Source organism: Suricata suricatta, chromosome 8 (assembly GCF_006229205.1).
Source record: "Suricata suricatta isolate VVHF042 chromosome 8, meerkat_22Aug2017_6uvM2_HiC, whole genome shotgun sequence".
Classification (NCBI taxonomy): Eukaryota; Metazoa; Chordata; class Mammalia; order Carnivora; family Herpestidae; genus Suricata; species Suricata suricatta.
Genome location: NC_043707.1, coordinates 74,944,444 through 74,970,643, shown reverse-complemented (window position 1 = coordinate 74,970,643; position 26,200 = coordinate 74,944,444). Strand labels below are relative to the sequence as shown.

General features: G+C 36.3%; 1 long non-coding RNA gene and 1 other non-coding gene across 2 annotated transcripts; both read right to left on the bottom strand.

Moving 5' to 3' along the window:
• Positions 1–220: 220 nt before the first annotated feature.
• On the bottom strand, positions 221–18,496 carry LOC115299177. The gene is made up of 3 exons (XR_003912025.1): positions 18,157–18,496; positions 11,774–11,813; positions 221–437 (listed from the first exon to the last, which is right to left on the bottom strand). It is a non-coding gene; the product is annotated as an uncharacterized LOC115299177 (long non-coding RNA).
• On the bottom strand, positions 14,443–14,549 carry LOC115300493. Its single transcript, XR_003912666.1, has one exon. It is a non-coding gene; the product is annotated as a U6 spliceosomal RNA (small nuclear RNA).
• Positions 18,497–26,200: the final 7,704 nt, after the last annotated feature.

The window sequence follows — 26,200 nt, the reverse complement described above, 5'->3', positions numbered from 1 at the left end:
TTTAACAGACTTTATGCATTGTTCCATATTAGGAATTATGTTCTTTATGAAAATTATACTTTTTAACTAGTATTAAAAGTGACAAAACAGAGTGCTGTGTCTGAAGAAAGAAGTTACATGCAGGGAAGATATGATTTCCATTAAAATAATTTTAGTTAATGAGACTCGAGAACAATAATTAATGAATTGAACCACTTACAGTTCATAGTCTAATCACCATTATTGGGTAAGTCAGGCATAGCATTTTCCATTTGAGATTTTTTTGTACCAAATGTTAAAATTATTAGGAATTTTTCTTTTGTTTTGATTTTGGTTGACACGTATATGCTGAAAGATGTAGGACCTGAGTCTCTCATCACACTCTCCTCCGTGCTCAGAACTGCTGTAGATTTCACTGGGAGCTTCATGCAGAGATAGAGTCCGCCAGTCTCAGGGATCTGTAAAAGGAAATTTAGGCATTTTCTCATGGTTCTTCAATTGGCAACTAAAGCTGAAATTCATTTTTTTGGTATCCCAGGAACACAACTGTTTCTTTTCCTTTCCTTTTCTTTTTTAAAGTATTTATTTATATTTGAGAGGTGAGGGGTCGGGGGGGGGAGAGAGGGAGAGAGAGAGAGAAAGAGAGAGAGAGAGAGAGAGAGAGAGAGAGAGAGAACCCTAAGCAGGCTCCACACTATCTGTACAGAGCCTGACGCAGGGCTTGAGCCCACAAATTGTGAGTTCATGACCTGATCCAAAACCAAGAGTTGGATGCTTAACTGACTGACCCATCCAGGTGGCCCAACAGTATTCTTTCTAATAAAATGTCAAGATAATCCCTTGAATTAGACAAGATCAAAAATAAAAATATAAGTGATCTAGGAGAAGGAGCTTTCTGATGATTCATAAAAAGTCTTTAGAGCTGTTTCTCTAAAGAAAAATCAGCATACTCTATTAAGTCTAGACTTTGGACAGAACATAGAAAAAGATAAATGTTAAATGAAAAAAATTGAGAAACATCTTTTAAAATGTACATACCAAGGACCATCAGTAGGTGATAAAATGGTTAGAGAAAAAGGTTGAGAGGAACAGAATATTCATGGATGAAAATATGTCACCCTTCAAGGGACACCTGGGTGGCTAAGTTGGTTAAGCGTCCAACTTCAGCTCAAGTCAGGATCTACTGGTTCGTGGATCTGAGCCCCATGCCTGGCTCTGTGCTTACAGTTTGGAGCCTGGTGCCTGCTTCGGATTCTGTCTTCCTCTTTCTCTGCTCTTTCCCTGCTCATGTTCTCTCTCTCTCTCTCTCTCTCTCTCTGTCAAATAAACAAACCTAACAAATTTAAAAAATATGTCATCCTTTAGATTACTTACTTGCTACAGCAGGACAGTAAGGTATCATGTACAATTTAGATTGGAATCTTCTTTTTAAAATATATGTGGCCATTAAAAATTGGGGAAGGGTAGTAGGGAGAAGCATCTGGAGGAATTTGAGTATCAGTTAGTTACCAGGAATTAAGTGTAATAATGTCTATATATCAAATTTCAGTTTAGGCCACTTGCATGCCACTGTGGTTTGTGTTGATGTGGTGTGTGTGTGTGTGTGTGTGTGTGTGTGTGTGTGTGTGTGTACTACTAGCAGCAGCAGCAGCAGCCTAGCAGGAAGGGCTAGAGAGTATGAAAGAATCTTTCTAACGGACCCCATTAGGATCCTGTGCTGCGTAGGAGAGGTTAACAGATAGAACAGAGATGTGATGTTGTTCGTGCAAAACAAATGAATATTTCCTGCCCCACCCCTCATTTTACAGCCTCCAGTTCTGGAGTCCACTCTTCCCTGTTTTAAGAGATCATTTCTCCTACCATTCTGTTTTTCTGGGGTTCCTTCAACTTCTTTCTGGAGCTGCCAGTAGAAATCTCAATATGCTCCTTTTTCATACAGAAAAAAATAATAAGCTTTCAGATCATGGCAGCTTCATCTTTCACAACCAAAAAGGATTGTCAAGGTATTTTCTAAAAAATTATGGAAATAAAAATGAAATTTGAGAAAGTTTCTATCTGGAGTCTCCACCTTTGGTAGCATAAAATAACAAGCAGAAAGCTCTGATATTTGAGCCTTTCTTTTAAAAGGATTTCCTTTACCGCATGTTGTCTTGGTGTAAGAGACGGGGAGCGTAAAATCTTTTCTTTCTTTGTCTAATAAAAACCCTAGGTATTGAGGCTTTTCCTCTCTCTCTCTCTCTCCCCACAGTATCAGCATACTGCGAATGACCTGTGATTCACCAATACTACACACCAGTCCAGTTTCTGGACTCCACTTGCATGCTGTTATCTTTGGAAAATAGATTTGCTTTTTCATTCGTCTCTTGGATTAACCCTTCTATACTTCTGTTTATTGGCATTTCACTTTTCAAGGCCTATGAGTTCTTTTTCAATAACTACTAAGATCATAAGGGCTTGCACCATGGCAGAGCCGTGGGTGTTGTTGCTGAATGACAAAGATAAAGGTGGTAAAGACCTAGGCTGATTCTGGGGCTCCGGGACGTAGAATGGTTGTTCCTACTGCGCATGCCTCTGCTGCGCTGAAGTTCTGGATGACATTTGACTGCATGGCCATGGCATACCTGGGAGCATTCTCCTTTCCACACTTTTGAGCATGCAATTTCTTTAAGTGTATGTATAGCAGGTTATGTCACTGTATATGAGAGAATAATCGGTCCACGTATCCATCTGTCCACAAAGAGTTAATTACACCATGAAAATCTGTCTTTCATTCTAGGTCACAGCAGTGCTCTCAGGTCAGTATCACTACCATTATCAGTATATCGTGGGTGAGGAAGCTAAGGATAGGGAGAGGTGAAATGACACAGGCTCACAAATCACGCTGGTAAGAGAGCTAGGCACAATGTCTGGACTTCCTGCCTCTGGATTTTGTTATTGCATGATGTTAAATTTTATTCGAAATGTTATCTTTATGCTTCCACACGTCTCCTTCGATTATCTTCTCCAGCCCCAATCTCAAGTGGGGTCACTTGACCCCATTTACTGCACTGGGCAGACGCACAGGAGCAAGACCTTCTTTTCTGTTTTCTGACCGCCCTGACCACTGTAAAACTGTCTTGCTCATGAGAGCTCCTGAGACTCTATGAGAAGCCGCTCCCCAAACCCCTAGGGAAAATAACCAGGGTCAAAATTTTAACTAAAATTTCTTGTTACTCTTATGTATTTAACATGAAAGGCTTTTTTCCTAATGAAATGTGGATAGAAAGTAAGTTTTCAAGGTGGTCAAAGAACCTTGAACGCAGAGAAGAATATAAGTATTGTTAAATCACTTACTCTTCGCTGCCTTCACCTGCGTTGACCCATCTAAGGGCCCTATCATCCATGTCATTGCATCATTTTACTCCATCTTATTCTAGAAATCAGTGTTCTGAACCTATCTCAGAAGAGGAAATCTGGAATTTCTGTAATTGGATTCAAAGGGTAAGATTATCTCCTCTTAGTTCATCATTTGAACTTCCCATTATTTCTGTCCTTTATGAATTGAAACCAGCATCTGAGTTCCAGTGACGTTCTCTGGGCTGTGATTGGATATACTAAAGAGCACAAGGCTCTAACTGCCCTTAAGCATTTTACAACCTGGGTTGGAAGATAAAATTAGCTTAACTGTCAAAAGAAAAAATATCAAGGGAATAATAATAGCTTCATTGTAAGATGGTAAACAATGAAGGTGCCTAGAAGTAGAGAGAAATATGGCAGTAATCAGAGCTTGGGGACCAATGATGATGAACGAAAAGGAAGAAAAACTTATGTATAAAGGCTCTTACCTTGAGGATTGGAATTTAGTGATACCTGGGAAAGGAATGTGAATGCAAAGGAGTGGAGTCAGGTTCTAGTGTGAGAGTTTATAGGTTGAGAAAATGATTACTGCACATTCCTTATGATTTCAGTGGTTGGATTTTCTTTGGATTTGTGTGGCCTTTAGAAACAGACACTCTCTAGAAAGTTTTCATCATTTCAGATGTGCTAAATAGTCTATTCTTGAAAATGTTTATTCACTTGAGAAGGAGTAAAGTAAGCAAATGCTTTCAGATTTTTCTCTCCAGCTCTCTTAATGACCGTCTAATTTGATGGCAACATTGACTGAAATTGTCAGTATCTGTGAAACAAGCAACTTTTACACCTGTCAGACTACTGTTAGAAAGGAGACTTATGGACATAATTATTCCTCTCTATCTCAGGAAGAAAAGGGGGGAAAGTTCCATTCAAAGTGTCTTTAGAGAAACTAAATGTATAATCCTAAAAACTGGCATTTGAGCATTCAAAAGACAGGACATACTTCTATATATGTCCTTCAAAATTTTTATAAGTCTTCAGAAATATGTTGGTAGCATACTTCAAATAATGTAGACCGTTTTAGTCAATGGACCAAACCTTCACTGATGAACTGAAGAGGTTTTATGCTTATAGTAATAATACAACACTTTGTACTTCTGATAATCCTTTTATCTGACAAGCTCAAGGCACATTAAAGGAAAAATAGGAATAGGGGGAATGGAAGTAATAATAGCACAGTTAAAGGAAGTGTAGACATATTCTGTATAGATCAAGGTCAAGAATTTCCAAAGGAGTTACAATACTATAACTACATAGCTCCTGATCTCATACACAAATGTAGCGCCCCCTGGAGACTGCAATAGAAAACCCAGTTTAGAAATTGAAACTACAAAAAATATTCTTCCCCCAAACTTCTGCCTTACTACAGCTCTTTAGGGGCGAGTATTATATCTTTGAGCTCCAGTACAGTATCTTGACTATTCACCAGTGAAGTTTTGGATATTACTGTTCAAACAGAACAAGAAAAAATTTGCTCTAAGTTAACATGATTTAATTCCATGGCCTCCATGAAGACAATTACAAAGAAATGTTGACAAAATTTAGCTGTGAAGAATAAAGGTGATTTCCTATTCTGTGAGTCCCTGTGAAATTTTGATAGTCATTATGGCTAGAAGTATATGTGATCAAACACTTATGAAAGCCTGTTCATAGTTACCCTTTGTGGAAATTCAAAATATATTTACTTAAACTTATATACCCATTTCCCCCCACCAAACACTTAGTGATGCCTAATTTTCTGAAGAACACAATTTGGGTAAAATGGTGTGGTGGACATAAAATTCCTCCAGTAATTAGGAAACCAGGTTCTGATGTCAACTACTAGATGGATGACTATAGATAAAACATTTAGGTTTTCTAAGTCTCTGTTTATTTGCCAATAGAGTGAGGATTTTGTAGTAGATAGCATAATTTTTAATTCTTTTCAGAAATAAAATTCAGTGATTTCATTTAAGCATCATTTAGAGCTCAATATCTCTAAATACACCGTATGGACTTTATGCTAAATCCACAAGAATGTGTAGGAAAGTTGAATTCATACGAAAAAAAAAACATTAGTATAATGATTCATCCTTATCTATACTTTCTTATTCTGGTAAAATTCCTTAATTTTTGTAGAGGAAGAGTTCATTGTTTTCTTTGTTTCCTCATGAACACCTTAAAACATGTAATTTCTAAAACAATAACATTTACAAAAGTTTGTTGAGATGCAATTTCTAGATGATGGTACTTTTCATGACAGAACCAGCATGTTCTGTCCAAGGATCATCTCCAGCAGTTATCACTCTTTATGTAATTTCTAGGTGTCAGCAGCAAAGCTGTTTGCTAATTTATCAGTGTATTGAGAGCACACGGTGTTCATCTTTGCTGGAAAAGCTACTATAGAATATGGTGATGCTGCCTTCTTTACCGCTTCAGCTCCCTCTTCTGCTCAGTCATCCAGGGTTAGATGATGTGTTTAGAATTTTAAGATCAAGAAGAAAATTCATTCAAGTGATCTTTTGGAGCCATCTAAATAGAGGCTATTATAGAAACTTCCAAAAGCTTTTCAAAGGACATTTCATTGATCCACTAAGAAAATACCCTTAAGTTTCCCCTCTATGTAGATAACTTGTACTGTACTAGAATAGCTTCTAAACCTAGGTGTTACTGAACTCCTCAAATCAACTGAAATAATTTAAAATGAAAATTTAGATTCCAGCAGGAACCAGAATTGGATTCTCTGATGGTGAGACCTAAGAATCTATATTGTGAGATTTCTCAAATAGACTTGCCCAGTCTGGCTGGCACCAGTATGCAGACTGATGATATGGGAGCAAGAATGGAACTTTTGTCTTGTAGGATATGATCCTAGAAATAGTTATATTCCTACTTGGTTTGTGGAAAAGTATGAAAATTCTGAGTGTGATTTAGGGCAACTGTTGATAACCTAAGGAATATAACATCCTATGTAGGAGGATTCGGAGTAAAAAAGAATGACATGTATGTATAAAAAGGCAAGAAAGGGAAATACTTAAATCTCTATGACAATAATGGGTTGCATGTCCTTATGTATCCTTCTGACTTTCAGTATCTTTATAGGTAGAATGAGAATGGATGGGGCAGCCAGGAGGAGAGAATAAAATGAGGGAGGGAGATGATTGTGGCTACTGCTTCAAAAGGAAGGGACAATAAATATTTGAGTACGTATTATAACATGCCAGGCCAATTTCTTGGTACTTCTACACATACCATTTCATACAATCCTCACAAGAGCCCTGAAAAATGTTGATTAATACTCTCATTAATACAGATGAGTAGATAGCTAATCAAGAATTCTAGAGATGGTAGATTGGACACACATGTTTACATCTATTCTCCTGAGACCCTACTAATATGATAGTAAAGAGAGTTTTTTTAAGAACATATACTCTCACAAAAGCAAAAAGAAATAAATAGACCACGTTTATGTTTAAAAGCTAGCAAGCAAATGGATAGGTGGTAAGTGACTTAGAAGCCGGAAAGTTACATCACAAATCAGCTAAACACATTCTAACAAACAAAACTACTTTCACCACAGAGTCCATGGAAGCCACAAAAATTGGCTATGAGAGTCACTTCCAGAATAGTGTATGAGGCTGGTGCTTAAAAAGAAAATTGATTGAAAGCTCATATATAAAGTATTTAGTCTCCTTTATCCATTCTACTGTTGTACATGGCTAGGCCATGGTACCTCCTCACCCTGACAGCAGACTGAAGATTTATTCTCTGAAAGAGGTTTAATGGAGAGATTGTGGTAAATAAGTATGACTAAGAGTAAGCATATTGTATTGAAAATCCAGATAGCCATTGAAAGATTACATATGGAAAGTTAACATCCTCTCAGACTTTAGTACTCCTTGTCTCCCAGAATACTGGAAGCCAGACTCTTACCCTCCAGATAGAAAATTGGAAGACATTTCTCCATTAAACTTAACTAGCCCAAGAGAAAAAGACCTAAAGATAATGACATTTGGGTTGTCTATCGCCCAGCCAGACCATACTATAATGAATCCAACAATGAAGACACCCTGCCATGGCCAGAAAGCTTCAGATCAGCTGGTGAGTGCTTACTTTTCATGATGAGCAGGCAGACAGGAATCACCAGAAAATGAGAAGAATCTACTATTACAGTCTAAAAAAAATTATATAAAGAAAAGAACAAAATCTTTGGAGGAAATTGAGACTTTGCAAGAAAAGAAAGATTATAAAACACAAATAGAGAGATAGGAGAATATACTACTTTTATGAAATAAGGACACAGCACTGCTAAAGTTTAATATTTAGAGAATAAAAAGTATGACTTGGAAATTAAAAATGTGATCGTGGAAATTTTAATAAATGGCTTGGAAGATAAAGCTCAGGAAATCTTCTCCCTCCCTCCTCAAAAAGGAATCGAAGAAAGGAAAGATAAAAAAATTATAGAACCAGTTCAGAAAGAGAAGTACATTAAACAAGGGATTATCATTAAAGACATAGTTAAAAAATACTTCCCAGAGCTAAAGGACATATGTTCAGGTTGAGACATTGTGCTGAGTACCAAAAACAATGAGGAAAATGGGTTCTGCCCTATGGCAATTGACATCAGGCCTTAAAACACTGAGGGAAAAAAGAATATTCAACAATTGTCAAAAAACAAGATGGTCAAAACATAAAGATGAATTAGACTTCTCAACAACATCAATGAAACCTGAAAGATAGGAGATAAATGTTTTCAAGATTTTGAGGAAAATAAGTTCCATACAAAGACTCTATACCAAATAATGTGAAAAAATGAACTATGTTAAAGCAAGAAATTAATAAAAAATATTTACCTCTCAAACATACTTTCTTAGAAAGTTACTAAAGTATATATTCCAGGAAAGAGAATGAATAAGAAAGAGGGAGACAAGAAAGGGGTTCAGAGAATATTGGATTCAACTGAAGAGCTAAGTAAAGAGAATCCCCCAAGAAAAGAGACTGTAAAATGACAGCTGTGCTCTACACTTAGACTAGAATGAATCAGAAGTCTGTATGAGTGGTTATTGCAAAAAAAATGACATAGATAGAACATCAAATGTGTTTTACTTCATAACAATGGATTAAATGATTGATAGAGAGTTTGGATTTAAACTACTGATAATTAAAAAAAATTAAGCAAGCTATAAACAAAGCTATTATTAACTACAGGAAAAACAATAGGCTGTGCAGAAAAGAAAATGACACCATTTATCATATGACTCAGGGTTGAATTGCTTTGCATAGTTGCATAGTTGATATAAACTTTAAATCCATGCAAATGTTGATATGCCTACATTAAGAGGATGGACAATGGAAACTGCTAATATGGTGGGACCCAGGTGGAAGGAGAAGACTGAAAGAGTGATATTCTCATCTTCCATAACTGGAAGTCAATGGCTAAAGTCTAAATCTGAAATTAAGCAATTAAGTGGACATCTCTGGTAGCAGGAAGCAAGGATGGTGGTGGGGGTGGCAGGGAAGTTGATCTTTTTCAAAACAAGTCTTGTGGAAACCTTTGACTCTTAAAACTATGTGATGCATTAATTTGGTAAGAAATCATATTAAACAAAATATTGAATCATTTTCAGTCTAGATGATATCATGATTTAGAGATCTAATAACACAGTTTGATATTGTTATTGGTACATATCCACAGAAATGCTATAAATTAATGTAGAATTTAAATTTACATTAGCATTTCAAATGTAGGAAAATTCCCCATAAAAGAGATTGTGAATTTCTTAATTTGTCTATTGCAAAATGATGATTTCACAGATAAAGTAATGTTTGTGCTTGGTATTGCCAAATATGCAACTTTGTTCTTTTAGAGGTTATGTTTCAAGAAAAACATAGCTTCAAAGTGAAGGATCGATGTCTAAGGATTGTTGGCAAACCATCTTTAGGTTAGTTTCTTTAAAAGAAGATTCTGTGGGTGCATCTAAGCATGAAAAGTAGGATGTTGAAAGCATGGAGTAACTCTTATTAATAACATAATAAACAAACATCCTATTTTATGTCCTGATATTTCTAAAGACTTCATTAAAATTTGGGTAACTGTCTAATAAGATTACAACTTTGCAATTTACTTAAAATTTGTTTTTAAAACCAGCCCATTGGATTTTCATACCTTTCTTCCCACATTCCAGTTATGCAACAAGGATGCTTCTCATACTTTATAGAAATATAATACTCAAGCTTTGTTTCAGGTTTTCTAGTCACTAAAATTCTTATCTTCCCATGGTCTGGCTTTTACCACATTCTAAAACTACAGTCTTTCTTCATTTCCTCCCTAAAAGGGCTACCGGGAGGGCATCACCATTGACCTTGATCCCCAGAATTAGCCTGCTTCTAGAATGTTGTTCATTCCTTCTTCTCTGTAGAAACTTTGACCTTTTCCATTTTGGCTTTCTAATTTCTAACTCTTTCAATGCCAAGCTCAAGACTCATTTCAGCAAAAAATCATCATTTGATCACTACAGCTATAAATATCATAGTTTTTATATCACTTTGTAAATTATTTTAAAATTGGTTTTTTTTGACTTCTCATGTTATAGCATTAGATGTGAATTACATTGTGTAGTATTTAGTTTTCATTCCTATTTCTGTTTATTTCCTATGACAAAAGGCAAATTCTTTGAAATCCGAGGACATAGCTGTGACTAAAGGAGACAGTATAGTTAACTCTAATAGAATAGCAGTTTTTTGGGAAAAATAAACATGGATAAAATGATGAAACAAATACAATTACAAGTAACCCAAATGAGGGTATATGTTGCTTAAGAGCGTCTGGTGTCAGGGAATTGGTGACAGGCTCCTGGGGGCTTGCGCCCATCTGTTAACCAGGGCATGTGGGGGCGGGGATTTTTCACGTCATGTCATATGAAAAAGGATGGAGCATTCAAGCATATGCGACAAGCTTGGACTGTCTAGAGTGCAGTGGGAGAAAGGTGAGAAGAAAAGAATAGAGGGAAATAAGTTAAAAGTGAATCTTTGGGTGTGACTAGATGGCTCAGTCAGCTAAGTGTCCACTTCTTGATTTTGGCTTAGGTCATGATCATGGCTTGTGAGATCGAGCCCCATGTTGGGCTTTGTGCTGACAGTGCAGAGCCTGTTTGGGATTCTCTTTCTGCTTCTCTCTCTCTCTCTTTGCCCCTTTCCACTCTCTTTTTCTATTTCAAAATAAATACACTTAAAAACAAAATATGAATCTTTAAAGATAGGAGAAGATATGACTATACAGTGTCTTATAAATGTGTTAAAATTTTTACCTTTCAGGCTAAATACAAAGGAAACTTATTGAATTGTTTAAACATTGGGAATATATGATAAGTTTTCCATTTTGAAAAGGTCACTCTAGTTGCAGTATGAATAATAGACTGGAGTGTCTAGAAATAAACTTGAGGGGAAAAAAAGTAAATAGATTATTGCAGTCATGCAGCACAGAGGTAATGTTATCTTGAACTGGGGGATGGTGGGAAGATAGGAGAGTGAAAGAAGAAATGGAAGAAATTAAGAAATATATATGAAAAAATTATCAGGGTGATTGTAGATGTAAGGATGTGATGGACTGGAAAGTGGCAACAGTCTTAGAATTCTCATTTGCACAACTGGAAATAAACTGTTAACATTCATTGAGAGTGAGAACACAGGTTAATGACCAAGACTTAGAGGAGGTAGAAGGTGAGGTGAGCATTGAGACGTATAAGTGGAATACGTGGTCAGGTATATGGTGTGGAACATAGACGAAAGATCTGGGTGGAAACACAAATCTATGAGTTATCTCCATATTGAGGGTATTTGACGCTAGACACGGGTATGCAGTTTAGAAAAGGACCTAGCAAAAGTTGAGAGAAACTCCAAGAGTTAAGAGTCGGAGATGGAGGAATGAGGAGGGGAATTATCTCATACAAGACTTAGAAAGGGGAGAGTAGAGAGATAGGAAGAAAACATGGGGTCACAGAAGCTGAAGGAGAAGAATATTTTCAGAAGAATTGAGGGGTCTATAGTACCAATACTGTGGAGAGATCATGTGTGATGAAGATTTAAAATTAATTGTATTTAGTGGCTAAGAGAGCCATTGTTGATGTAGCAGAAGCTAAGCTGATATCAGACTGGAATGTTTTCAAGTACATGATAAAACAAAGGCAACAAAGGTGGCCTGCTAAAAACCCTGTTTTCCTCCAAAGTCATCAACTCCTTCCTTAACCAGCTTTTCCTGGTGGTATGAAGCACTGGAGGCTTTGAGTGCCCACTCGACAAAATCTAGGCCCAGAAAAAGGGAGCTGAGTCCTAATTTTGTGTCCCTTACTAGGCAAGACAGGGAGTTGATAGTTGGATTAATTACCACTTTATTATCAGGGTCTCATTTTTTGCCTATACTCACCCTTGGTGTGTCTTGGTCCACTTGTTTTCTCTCCCTGTTCCTGGAGTAAGGGGCATTTAAATATTTGTTAATGAAGAAATAAAACTGAGCTACTAAACACACACACACACACACACACACACAAATTGGAGCACCTAATATTTTAAGCACATACTAACAAATCTCAGGGGAGAAATAAACAATACAATAATATTAGGGGACTTCAATACCCCACATTCAACAATGGATAGATTATACACACAGAAAATCAATAAGAAAACATTGGACTTGAACTATTTAGACTAAATATCTAACAGATATAAACAGAACATTCCATCAAATAGCAGAATACATATTCTTCTGAAGCACAAAATGAACATTCTCAGAATAGACCATATGTTAAACAAAATGAAGCAAGATTTTAGCAAGGTCACAAAACAAGTCAAATTTAAAATTGAAATCATTAATAATAAGTATCTTTTCCAACTATAAGGTATGAAACTAGAAATCAGCTTAGCAGGAAAACTGGAAAATTCACAAGTACATGGAAATTAAACTACACACTCATGAACAACCAATGAATAAAAACAAATCAAAAAGGAAAAAAAAACTATCTTGAGACAAACAAAAGCAGAAACACAACAAAATCTATGGGATACAGCAAAAGCAGTTTTAAGAGGGAATTTTATAGTGATAGATACTACTTTAATAAAAATGAAAGATCTCAAATAAAGAACCTAACTTTACACATCAAGAAACTAGGAAAAGAAGAACAAAGCTGAAAATTAGAAGAAGGAAGGAGATGATAGCAGAAATAAATGGTCAGAAATACAAAATAAAGCTTGATGACATTTAAAAATTGTCAACAAAATGTTTGGATAGACAGAGAGAGAGAGAGAGAGAGAGAGAGAGAGAGAGAGGGCTGAAACAAAACCAGACATGAAAGAGGAGACATACTGATACCACAGAAATAAGAGTTAAGAAGTAAATACTATGAAAAATTATATGAAAAATGAATCAATAACCTAGAGGAAAGAATAATTCCTAGAAATATACAACCCACTAAGACAGACTCATGAAGAAATAGAAAATCTGAACAGACCAATAATGAGTAAAGAGATTGAGTCAGCAATCAAAAACCTACCAACACAGAAAAGCCCAGGACCAGATGGTTTTACTGCTAAATTATACTAAACATTTAACGAATTAATACCAGTACTTCTGAAGCTCTTCCAAAAGATCGAAGAGAGTACTTGCATAAAATCCGTTCTGTGAGCCCAAGATTATCCAGATACCAAAGCCAGATAGGAACAGTACCAAAACAAAACAAAACAAACAAAACATACAAAAAACTTACAAGTCAATATTCCTGATGAACATATATGCAAACATCTTTATAAAAATACTAGCTAAATCATTTCAACAGAACATTAAAAGGTTCATACACCTTTGTCAAGTGGGACTTATCCCTGAGGTACAAAGATGGCTCAATAAATGTGACATCCTACCTTTATGAAAGATAAAAATTGCATGATCATCTAAATAGTTGCTTTGCATTTGACAACATACAACAGTCCTCATGATAAAGCTCTCAATAAATTAAGTATAGAAGGAACATACCTAAATGCCATATATAACAAAGAAGCCCGCAGCAAATACACTCAGTAGGGTAAGTTTGAAAGCTTGTCTTCTAAGATTAGGAACAAGGCAATGATGCCCACTCTCACCACTCTCATTTAACATAGGAATGGAAGTCTGAGCCAGAGCAATTAGGTAAAAAAAAAACAAAAAACAAAGGAAGAAGTAAAATTGTCTCTGTTTGTAGGAGACATGGTGACATACATAAGAAATCCTAAGGACTCCACAAAAAACAAAAGCAAAACAAAACCTTGTTAGAGCTACTTAACAAATGATACAAAATCAACATACAGAAATCAGTTGTGTTTTCATACACTAACAATAAATTTTTTTAAAAAGAAATAAACTAATTCCATTTACAGTTGCATGAAAAACAGTAAAATACTTAGAAGTAAATTTAACCAACAAGGTGGAAGATATATACACTCTAAAACATTGATGAAAGAATTTTAATATGACACAAATAAGTGGAAAAACATGCCATGTTCATGAGTAAGAAGAACTGATGTTGTTAATACATTCATAGTACCCAAAGCCATGTATAGGCTCAGAGCAGTCCTTATCAAAATCAATGGCATTTTTTACAGAAATAGAAAAAAATCTTAAAATTCATATGGAGCCATAAAAGATCCCAAATATCTAAAGCAATCCTGAGAATGGTAACAAATCTGGTGGTGTCATACTTCCTTATTTGAAACTGTATTACAAACCTACACTAAATAAAACAGTATGGAACTGGCAGGACAATAGACATACAGCCCAATGGAGCAGAACCAAGATCCCAGAAGTACGTTCTTGCATATGTGGTCATCTAACATTTGACCAGGGAGCACAAATACTCAATGGAGAACGGATAGACTCTCCAGTAAATGGTGCTGGGAAAACTGGATAATCTCCGACAGAAGGATAAAATTGGATTCCTATCCAAAATTACTCAAAATAGATGAAGACTTAAACATCAGACCTGAAACCTTAAAATTTTTAGTTTTTCTTTTTTTCTTTTTTTAAAAATTAATTAATTTTTAAAAATAGTTTATTACCAAGTTGGTTTCAAAAATATGGAATGCTTCACGAATTTGCGTATCATCCTTGTGCAGAGGCCATGCTAATCTTCTCTGTATCATTCCAGTTTTAGTATATGTGCTGCCAAAGCGAGCACAGAACTCTTAGTTTTTCTAAGAAAAGAAGAAAAATGTCCCTGACATTGGTCTCGTCAATGATTTTTTTTGGATATGATACCAAAAGTACCAGTAACAAAAACAAAAGTAAACAAAAGGAACTACATCAAATGAAAAATCTTCTCCACAGCAAAAGAAACAACAAAACGAGCAGACTATAGAATGGGAAATAATATGCACAAATCATTTATCTGATAAAGGATTAATACCCAAAATATATGTGAAACTCATATGACTCAGATGGAAAAAAAAACATAATCTGATTAAAAAATTAATAAGAGGAGGGGCACCTGGATGGCTCAGTCGGTTAAGCCTCTGATTTCAGCTCAAGACATGATTTCATGTTCATGGGTTCAAGCCCCACGCCAGGCTCTGTGCTGGCAGCTCAGAGCCTGGAGCCTGCTTCTGATTATGTGTCTCCCTCTCTCTCTGCCCCTCCCTACTCATTATCTGTCTCTCTCTGTCTCAAAAATAAAAATAAAACATTAAAATTTTTTTTAAATAAAAAATGAATAAGGGGAGATACCTGGGTCTCAGTCAGTTAAGGTTCAGACTATTCATTTAGGCTCAGGTCATGATCTCAGGTTTGTGAGACTGAGCCTTGCATCAGACTCTGCACTGACAGTGTGGAACTTGTATGGGATTCTCTATCTCCCTCTCTCTGCCCCTCCCCTGCTCTCTCTCTCTCTCTCACTCTCTCGCTCTCTCGCTCTGTCTCTGTGGTGTGTGTCTCTTTCTCCATCCCTCTCTCAAAATAAAGAAATAAACATTAAAAAATAAAAAATAAATGAATAAGAGGACCAGAATAGATATTTTCTTAAAGAAGACATACAAATGGCCAACAAGTACATGAAAGGATGCATATATAATCAGTATATCATTATAGAAACATTAATAGTCATTGGGTAAATGCAAAACCACAGTGAAAACTTCAAACCATTGGAATATTAGTATGAAAAAAAACAATAGATAACAAGTGTTGGCAAGGATGTGGATGAAAGTGAACCCTTATACAAAGTTGGTAAGAATAAAGTTAGTGCAGTCATTCTGGAAAACAGTATAGAAGATCCTTAAGAAATTAGAAATAGAACTACCATATAATCTAGCAATCCCACTTATGGGTACATGCGTAAAGGAAATGAAATCAGGATCTTGATTCTTAAAGAGATATCTCCACTCTCATATTCTTTGTAGTATTACTCACAATGTCCAAGCTATGGAAGCAACCCAAGGGTCTATCAATAGATGAATGGATAAAGAAGAGGTGGTATATGTATGTATATATATATATATATACACACATACACATACATATATACATATATTATGTATATAATATATATTATGAAATGTTATTCAACTATGAGAAAGAAGATATCCTGTCATTTGAGACAACATGAGTGGAGCTTGAGCACATTTTGCTAAATGAAATAAGTTAGACAGAAAAAGACAAATGCTGTATGATATCACTTATATGTGGAAAAATAAAAACAAAGCCTGAAATCATAGAAATAAAAGTAGAATGATTATTGCCAGGTGCTGGAGGTTGGGTAAAATGGGGATAAGTCAAAGTGCACAAATTTCCAATTATGAATGAGTAAGTTCTGGGGATCTAATGTACAGCATGGTACCTATAGTTAACAATACTGGATTACATTCTTAAGATTATTTAAAAGCATAAATCTTATGGTAATTATGTGAAGTGATGGAGATGTTAACTAACCTTATTGTAGTAATCTTTTTGCAATATATAAATGTACTAAATCATCATATTGTACACCCTAAACTTACACAATGTTATATGTCAATTACATCTCAATAATGCTGAAAAAAGGATAATCAAGTGGATGGAAAACCTATTTTTTGTGGATACCTGTCAGCCGCTTTCCATAGTCACTTCTGTCATTGCCCAAAGTGTTCAGGTTGGAGGAATGGAAGGTTTACATGGGGTCAGAAACACAGTCTTCCACTCACCAAGGCCTACTTGGCTATGGCCACTGTTAAATACCGAATGGCAGCAGCAGAGATCAACACTGAGTCTCCAATAAGGTATTATTCCTTATTGGAGTGTGTCCAGCCAGCTATCTGTTGGCAGGTTGGTTATATTGAACCACTTATATGGAAAGAGCAGTGTTTTGTTCTTAACAAAATTCAAAGTGTCATCTGTGGACTTACAGAATGCCTTATCCATCATCATGGTATTCCACACAGCATTGCTTCTAATCAAGGAACTCACATCACAACAAATGAAGTGTAGCAGTGGACCCATGCTCATGGAATTCGGTATCTTACAATGTTCCCCACCATCCTGAAGCAGATGACTCCACTGAATGATGGAATGGCCTTTTGAAGACTCAGTTATAGTGACAGCTAGGTAGCAATACCTTGCAGGGATGGGCAAGGTTCTCTAAGAAGGCTTTTTATGCTCTGAATCAAGGTTAGTATATGGCACTGTTTGTCCCATTGTCAGGATTCATGGTCTAAGAATCAATGGATGGTAATGGAATTGACACTATTATTATCCTTAATTACCCACCAGCAATACGTTTGCATCCAATTCTTGCAACTTTATGTTCTGCTAGCTTAGAGGTCTTAGTTCCAAAGGGAGGAATGTTTCCACCAGAAGACAAAACAATGATTCCATTGAACTACAAGTTAAGACTGCCACCTGGCCGCTGTGGACTCCTCACTTATCTCAATCAACAGACAAAACCGGGAGTTACTCTGCTGGCTGGGTGGTGATTGATCCTGACTACTAAGGGGAAATTGGACTACAATTCCACAGTGGAGACAAAGTCCCTCAGGGCATTTTAGAGCACTACCATACCCTATGATTAAGATCAATGAAAAATCACAATAACCCAATCTAGGCAGAATTATTAATGGCCCAGATCATTTAGGAATGAAGTTTGGGTAACCTTGTTAGGTAAAGAATCACAACCAGCTGAGGTGCTGGCTGAAGGCAAACAGAATATAGAATCAGTAGTGGAAGAAGTTACTTATAAAAACCAGGAACAGAAATGCATGTAATTGTCATGAGTATTTCCTGTTTATTTTGTTATAAATATGTTTGTGTGTTTATAACAAGTATCTTTCTTCCTTCTTTTCTTCCCATATTGTATAGTATAAGATGGTGACTTTGTATCATAATTATTAAGTATCATTAACTTTACATAATAGTACTTAAATTATAATTATCTAGAAGAAGAGAAAACATCACTTAAGGCCTCTCCTTCCTCTTCTGGGGAAGAAGTAAGTACACTTTTGGTTATACACAGGACAGTTGTATCATGCTAGGTGGAATTACGATCTTTATTGGCTTAATTTGGAGATACGTGTGGTTTAAGGAGATGTGTTAGATACAAAGTTGGCAAGAGGTAGATATAAACATGGTTAATTTTAGGTATAAACTTGACTGAGTCATGGGGTGCCCAGATAGTTGCTTAAACATTATTCACAGGTATGTGAGCATGTTTTTAGATGAGATTAACAGTTGAATCAGTAGACTGAGTAAAGCAGCTTGCTCTCCTTAATGTGGGTGGGCTTGATTCAATCAGCTGAAGGTCTAAATAGAACGAAAAGACTCACATTGTTAAGAGTAAGAAGAAATTCCTCTTGCTTGACTTCCCTGAGCTGGAACATCAGTCTTTTTCTGCTTTTAGTCTTGCTTTAGTCTTGTTTTGGGTCCCAAGTTCTGCCAACTTTTAGACTTCAAGTTACACTGCAGGCTCGCATGCTTCTCAGGGCTGGGCTCCAACTGGACTGGACTCAGACTGGAACTGCACCATTGGCTCTTCTGGGTCTTCAGGATCCCAACTGCTGGGAGCCGCACTGGCCTTGCTGGATGACACAGTCACAGTAAGGAAATGGCAGACATTGCATGGCTCCTGCCGTGAGAGGCAGAAACTGGCATCTTCTGCTACTACTGCCCATGTGAAATTAAACCTGTTGCTATTGATTAGGCCTCTCAATGTTCCAAGTCATACAGATATTCCCCACACAGATACCTCATGGGAAGAAGCATATTCCCACCTCTATAAAGAGGAAGTTAAACAAAGCACTGCAGATGTTGCTGAAAGTCTCTCCTAAGGGGTTAAAGAACACAAGAATAATATTTACTCTGGCCCAGAGAAAAAGAGCCTAATTTAGGAATAAGAAACAAACAAGAGCCAGGCATAAGTGACTGCGCATACCTATGCTAATTGGTGCCCATTATGAGGATGGGTAAGAGTAGTTACAACTTAAATTCATATGCAAAGGCCAGCACGTCTAGGGTGTCTATGGCTTACACCTTCAACATCAAAGAACAAGGTTGTCAAAAGGTTTATTTACTAACCAGCATGAATACATTCTTCCTCTGGTGAGCCAGAACAGAATGCCTCCTAGCCTTGTTTATGCCTGAATCTTAGCGTTATTGTTATAAACAAATGTGTTTGCTATCTGCTTCTCACTGAAAACATCCTGCTATCTTCTTAGTTTTAAGATTTACTACTGGTTCAAACAAATGTGTATGTTATCTGCTTTTCACTGAGAATATCCTGTTATCCTATGATGTGTAAGTTACCTCATTGTAATTAGAGTAGTTCTGCAAAAATGCCTCTGTAAAACCTGTTTCTGCACCCTTTTCAACGCATCTTATCACTGATGTATTTGTAAAAATTCCACTTTTTGATGTCATGTTAACACTTAAATCTATAAATAAAGGCACAAAACCTGGCAAGAGAGAGAGGCCAGGCTGGTGACCAAGAAAGAAAGAAACACCGGGCTCTCTCAGTTCTCTGTCTCCAATTCTTTCACCGAAACCGTCTCTCCTTCAAGCGACCCTGGACCAGCTGGAGCAGGACTCCAGCACCCAACTGCAGATATTGGGACTTCTATGCCTCCATAATATTACAAGCCAATTAATTCTATAGAACACATCTCTTTACACACACACACACACACACACACACACACACGCACATCCATTGGTTCTGTTCTCTAGAGAATCCTGACATAGTTATCAAATGAGAGATATTATTTCTTACTAAGGCTGAGAAGCTACTAGTCTGTTAATTAAAATTGTGGTCACTTATCACAATATTGTTTTTTAAATAGAAATAAAATATAACTATTGAGAAAACAAGACTATTTATGTGATTTTTTTCAAATCGTCCTACAAAACTACTGCATTCTGAGTCATCTTCTTGCTCTTAAGTAGAATTTAAGTTCTCTGAGAGCAAGAGTTATGATGCATAGGTCTCAGCAGGTGGTAAATGACTACCTTTGGACTAATTACTTAGTGCCACTGTGGAGTTTACATCTAGAGAAAATCTCTCAGGAAACAAAGAAATGAATATTCCTTGAGCTGAATTTAAGGAGTATTGCTAAGTAAATATACTTGATGGTACAGAAATGCCTCATTGGCATTAGACAGCCTATTTTACAATGCACCAAGAATTCTTCCTCCAAGATTTCGTCTGACCAGAAAAATTAAGTTTCTTCAAATTCATCTCAGAACTAAAAATCCAATTGTAAAACACCAAGCAGAAACGGTTCAGTAGCTGTTTTGGTTTTCCTCTGGATGGCTGTGGTCACACTACAAAACCTAACTTCCTTCCACTCGCTAGCTTTATCTGCACTGCCTAAGCTTAAGCAGTAACACCTGCAGAGAGAGGCTGGCAAAACTAAATAATGCACCAGGGTGTCTGTGGGGGGCCACACGCCCCATGAAGGCCAAGAGAGTTCTCATTTCTCAGAAACTAGTTTCCCCTAGTCACTCACACATCAACTCCTATAATCAAAGGTGAATGCTTAAAGATTTACACAGCAGTAGAATGCAATGCAGCACCTTCTTTTTGATGTCTGTAGTCTGCACAGAAAAAAGTTCCAAGATCAGGAATCTAAGGTCCGTATCTGCAGCATTCGGGACTAGTGAATCTATGTCATGAAGTATGTATCTGTTTCTGTATTGTCTCTCTCCAGGGAAGCATGTACAACAATTTTCCTTTTTTAAGGGGTGAATTCAGAATCTGGTGAATGCAGAATGTGGTGATTGTGGGCCTTTTGTGTCTATGATCATGCTATCCAGGAAAAAGAAAGTAACATTAATGTGCATGACTAAGGTTGTGTGGCCAGTGAGTAGTTATATGTAAGTCCTCACAAGAGGTCCTTGATTGCTTTTTACATAATTGAGAAAGAGGCTCCTTTGGAAGACAGGCACGGGGGGCAGGGGGGGGGAGTGGAGGGGAGGGCTGGGGGATAGTGTGAGTGCTGTTCTTTTCCTATGGGAAATTGCAAGGAGCCCGCTCCATGTAGGATTGATATTTACCACTGTTTTATGTTTATTAGAACTTTTTAAAAAAAGAATCGATGTCAGTAAACATATACCTTTAAGAGTTGACTATGGAATTTAAATACTTTAATCACTGTAGAATACTTCTAGTGAGCAAACGATGCTATTTCCACCTTAACAACTATAAACAGCTTTTCCCTTTTGTTTAGTCTTCAGATCTTTCACCTGACACCCATGAATCTACATCCCTGTTGTATGTTTACAGACTTTGCTTATGACTTAAAGATGTTACTGGAAGTGGTTTGATGATAGAGGCAAATAAAAAATTATTAATTATTTGCATTTAAAGGAAGCAATTATCAACAAAATAGCTCATTTGCCTAGAGATCTTTATTCTTTAAATGTTTATTTATTTTTTAGACAGAGAGACACACACAGAGTGTGAGCAGGGGAGGGTCAGAGAGAGAGGGAGACACAGAATCCGAAACAGGCTCCAGGCTCTGAGCTGTCAGCACAGAACCCGACACTGGCCTCAAACCCACAAACTGTGGGATCATGACCTGAGCTGAAGTCGGCCGCTTAACTGAGCCACCCAGGTGCCCCTAGACACCTTTACTTTTTAAAAAACTTGTATGTACTTACTTCATCTGCCTTAATTTACCTCTTTCTCTGTGTCCTAAATACAAGACATCAGGGCCTTCACTCAGGGCCAACTTTGCATGTCTGCATTGGTCTATTACACCCCAAGTGCCTTTGGGGATACCCAATAATTAATCACTTTTAGAGAGGATCAGTCCTTAGCACTTGGTAGAAATTATAAATGCTTGGAAGCAGCCATCATTGACATGTGCTGCAAATGTTGGAAACAAAGAGGGATCCATAGAATATTACACGTTCATATGCTGACCTTTGAGCCTTTCGTTTCATTTGTTTCCCTGGATCTAGCACACTGTGCCTGGTGGAAAGTAAGTGCTTAATAGATGTTTTCATAGGCTGTATTAAATCTGTATTAAGGCTTTAGTAAATGGTTGTTGTAGAAAACATAGCACAGAAGTTGGAGGCTATACATCAAAGGAGAGGAAATTCATATGTAAAATTTTAGAGTGTATTCAAAAACTTGTGAAGTAAATCTCACCAGGGAAATTTCTCAGTGCAAGAGATAATTAAAATGTTAAATTCCTAAGTAAATAAAGTAATTAAAGGGATATTTATGATTTTGTTTTAATGCATTTTTACAACCAATGTTATTTTATTGTTTTATTTACTCTTAATTCCTAGAACAATATTATTTTACCTTTGCTTTCAGCATCCATTACATTGCACTAAGTTTAATTATGGAATCAGTGATGTAGTCATTGTACATTTATAGGAAGCATGAAGCCAATCACAGGCATTCTTGACTAAGTGGCATGTACAACACCTCTCTCTCCCTCTCTCTCTCTCTGATTATTTGGAAGATGATAAGAGTGAATTATAATATATATAATTATAATTTCATGTGATGAATCTTATAATATTAATAATAAATTTAAGGTTTGCTCCATTTGGTTTGGAGTAAAAAAATTTAATGGAATTTCTGAAGATGAGTGAAAATAATTGACTCTTATATACCTGAAGCTGAACAATACCGTAATTTTTTTAAAGTCCAAGAAAATATCATGGTGATCAGTGATGAACTTATAGCTACTTCAGCAGACCAGGAAATTGGCTTAAATAAATAGCAAAATAGATTGTTCTATTAAATAGAAAGAACAAACATCCCTCCACACCCACAAAAACTAGCTAGTGAGTTAGTTAATTACGTATGTAATTAAAGCCAAACATCAAATAATCTTTTTAACTGAACTTGAATATTTATTCAATACTTTATTTTACTTTGAATTGATTGTTGCTAAATTAACTAAATAAAACTATTATTCTTTGAATCTTTAAATTAATCCAAGAATTAATAAATTCTTAATGAATTTCCTGAAGAGACTATTAATCTTAACTATTGGTATGATGTTTGAGAAAAATAATTAAGGGGATCAAAGGAAGCGCCTTATTTTAAAAAGATAAATTGGTGACTATATATCCAAGATGATTTAAAAATCATTTCAGTAGGCAAAGAAAAGAATTTATAGTTTTCTACAAAGTACATAGTTTCTCTATCTGAATGTTCTAGGATTTTGTTTTTCTCAGAATACACTGCTACTCCTAAGATATCAGTGAACCTGCCCATTATTTTCTTATGAGGCAGGCCAAAATAATTTTCTATGCAACTTTTGCAATTCACAGTAATAGCTCATATTTTGAATGGTTTTAGCCATGAAGTTTAGTAATTAACTAAGGCACCTAGAATCAAAGCTGGAACCCAGGAACCAGTGTTGGTATAATCCCAAATACTTCCCTTTGACTAGACCATTTACTGACTACAATTAATAAAAATAATTTGCCTTGGTTAAATTCGTATTAAAGTTAATTTTATTTTAATAAAGAGATGGCATGGATAAATATTTGTAAAATAAGATACTTAAGCTACTCAGGGAGAATTAGAGGCAATAATATCAAGGAATTGTCATTAATGAATGCTTACTATGTGATTCTGGGCATCCTATGAAGGAGGTGGGATTCTTATCTCTTCTCTCATCTACTGCATGTCCCACTATGCCTCCCAGCCTCTCCCCTACCTCACCTCATACTTCTCCCCTACACCACCCTGGCCTCAAACAATCTGAAACCAAGTTCACAGAGTAGAGACATAACGTAATGCTAGGAAAAGACAAGCAATATGTATCTTGAGAAGAAATAGTTCTTTGGCACTTATCAAGTATTTATCACTTGTCAGTCTTTGTTTATTAATTGTGAGATATGTAATAAATTATTACCATTTAACAGGTGTAGAAATTAAGACTGTAAAAGAAAAGATCCCAGAGTTTTCTTCCTTCTTCCCTTCCACGTTTCTCTCCTCTGAGGCTCCCTCACTACTCATATAGAACACTTCTGACACTTCTCGTCACTCTATGTGTGGTTTTTCCCCAAACCAACAAGCAACTATCTGTGACACCAGCTGTGTGTCCTGTAATTTAAGTCAATTCTAATACCTGGATATAGTGTCAGATCCCACCGGTTAAGAGCTCAGTCACATAAAACTTCTTCCAATCCCACTTCAGATGCCAATTCTAAACCCATAGAACCCACGCTTCCGTCCTACTTGGCTACAAATTGGAGGTTCCCACAACCCTTTCCTCAGGCTCGATTAATTTGCTAGAGTGGCTCACAGGACTTAGGGAAATACTTATGTTTAACAGTTTATTAAAGGATGTAATGAAGGATTTAGATGAATATCTAAGTGTAACAGATGCATAACGCAAATATGTGGGAAGGAGTGGAAGCTTCCGGCCCCCTCCGACCATGCCACTCCCCTAGCATTTCCATGAGTTCACTAACTCAAAAGTTCTCAGAATCTCCTACTATTGTGATTTTATGGAGGCTTCCTCAAATAAGCATGATCAATCATTAGCTCCATTTCCAGCCCCTCTCCCTTCTCTGGGTTATTGGGGAGGGGGTGGATCTGAAAACTCCAAGCTTCTAATTGGTCTTTCTGGCAACTAGCTCTCATCCAAGAATCACCCAGAAGCCCACCCAGAGTCACTTCACTGGAACAAAAGATGCTCCTACTGCTCTTATTGCTTAGGAGTTTCTAAGGGTAAGATGAGCTCTGTGCCAGGAACTGGGGGCAGACACCAACATATATTTTCTATTATTTCACAGGGATGCAAAGAGGTTAATAACTAGCCTAAATTCATAAACCTCAAATTTACACATCCTTCTCTCACATAACGAGAGGAATAATGATAGAGGCAACCTAAAAGATTTCAGCTTTTAATCAGGATCTTTCTCAACCGGTGATGGGTTATGTTGCAATAACTCCACTGCAAGTTGAAATATTGTAAGTCAAAAAGTCATTTACTACACCTAACCTACTAAGCATTGCATAGCCTAGCCTACTTTAAATGTGCTCCGAACACTTACATTAGCCTGCATTTGGGCAAAATCATCTCACACAAGTAATGAAGTGTTGAATGCCTCATGTAATGTATTGAATACTATACTGACAGTGAAAAACAGAATGGTTGTGAGAGCACAGAATGGTTGTGTTCAGTTGTTTATCTCTCATGAGAGAGAGTCTCGTGCTGCCTATCACTAGCTCAAGAAAAGATCAAAATTCAAAATTTGAAGTGCTTTCCTACCATCATAAAGTCAAAAAATCATAAGTTGCAACTTGTTAAGTTGGGGACCATTTGTACAAAAATGCTTTCTGTTGATATGTTGACACTTGAGAAAGGAGTCCTAAAGTTTGTGGGCAGGGAGGAAGAAAAGAAAATAGACTATTTTATGTAGTTATTACCTCATTTAATATTAAAACTATCAATAAAGTGCCAGTATCCTAATTTACAGATAGATCAATATTCCAAGATGATTAGGAATCCATTTATTTATTCAAAGACAAATAACACCTAAGTGGAATTAGATAGATTTGAACCCTGTTTATGTAAGGTTCATATATTTATGTACTGTCTCAGAAAAGTTCTTTACAGAAATATTGTAAAAAATGTGGAAATGTTGGAAGTAATTTCAGGACATCATTTCAGTGGAGTGCTGGGCATTGTGGAGCTGACTCTAGTGGTTTTCTGGTTCTATGGGGATGTGGACCACTGACTGTCTTTCTCTTGTCTAGGCTATCATATTCTGCAGGATAGGAGCAAATTATACCAAAAAAAGACAGTAAAGCAAGTGGGTTGTCCATAGCAATACAAATAAATATTGTGTGATACTGATACAATTGATTTTGGCCCTATGGAAAAGATATGTTCACAAATTATATTGTATTGCTCTGTAGTTGTATTCCTCAAACTATGGCCTGCAGCCTGCAGCTGTTTTTAAAATGACCTGCAAGCTAAGAATGGTTTTTAAATTCTTAATGAGTTTTTAAACTCCCTCACCCACATACACACACTTTAAAGAAGAACAAGAGTGTGTGATCAAGACAAGATGTAGCCTGCAAAGCCTGAAATATTTGCTATTTAGCCCTTTACAGAAAAAGTTCACTGACCTCTACATTTCTTAGCAAATTAATTTCAACATTTCTGTTTTTATATATTATATAGACATATAATATATCTATTCATAATCCATGCATTTAGAATACTTATAAATATATGTCTTCAAATTCTTTTTTGAACCAGTTATAACATCTTAGTGGTTTCTTCATTAATTAACATGATAAAATCTTTGCCATGTATTCATTTTATATTTTTACATGATATGAATTTCCTTTTATAAACATTGAAATTTAGCAGCTCTAAACACTATTTT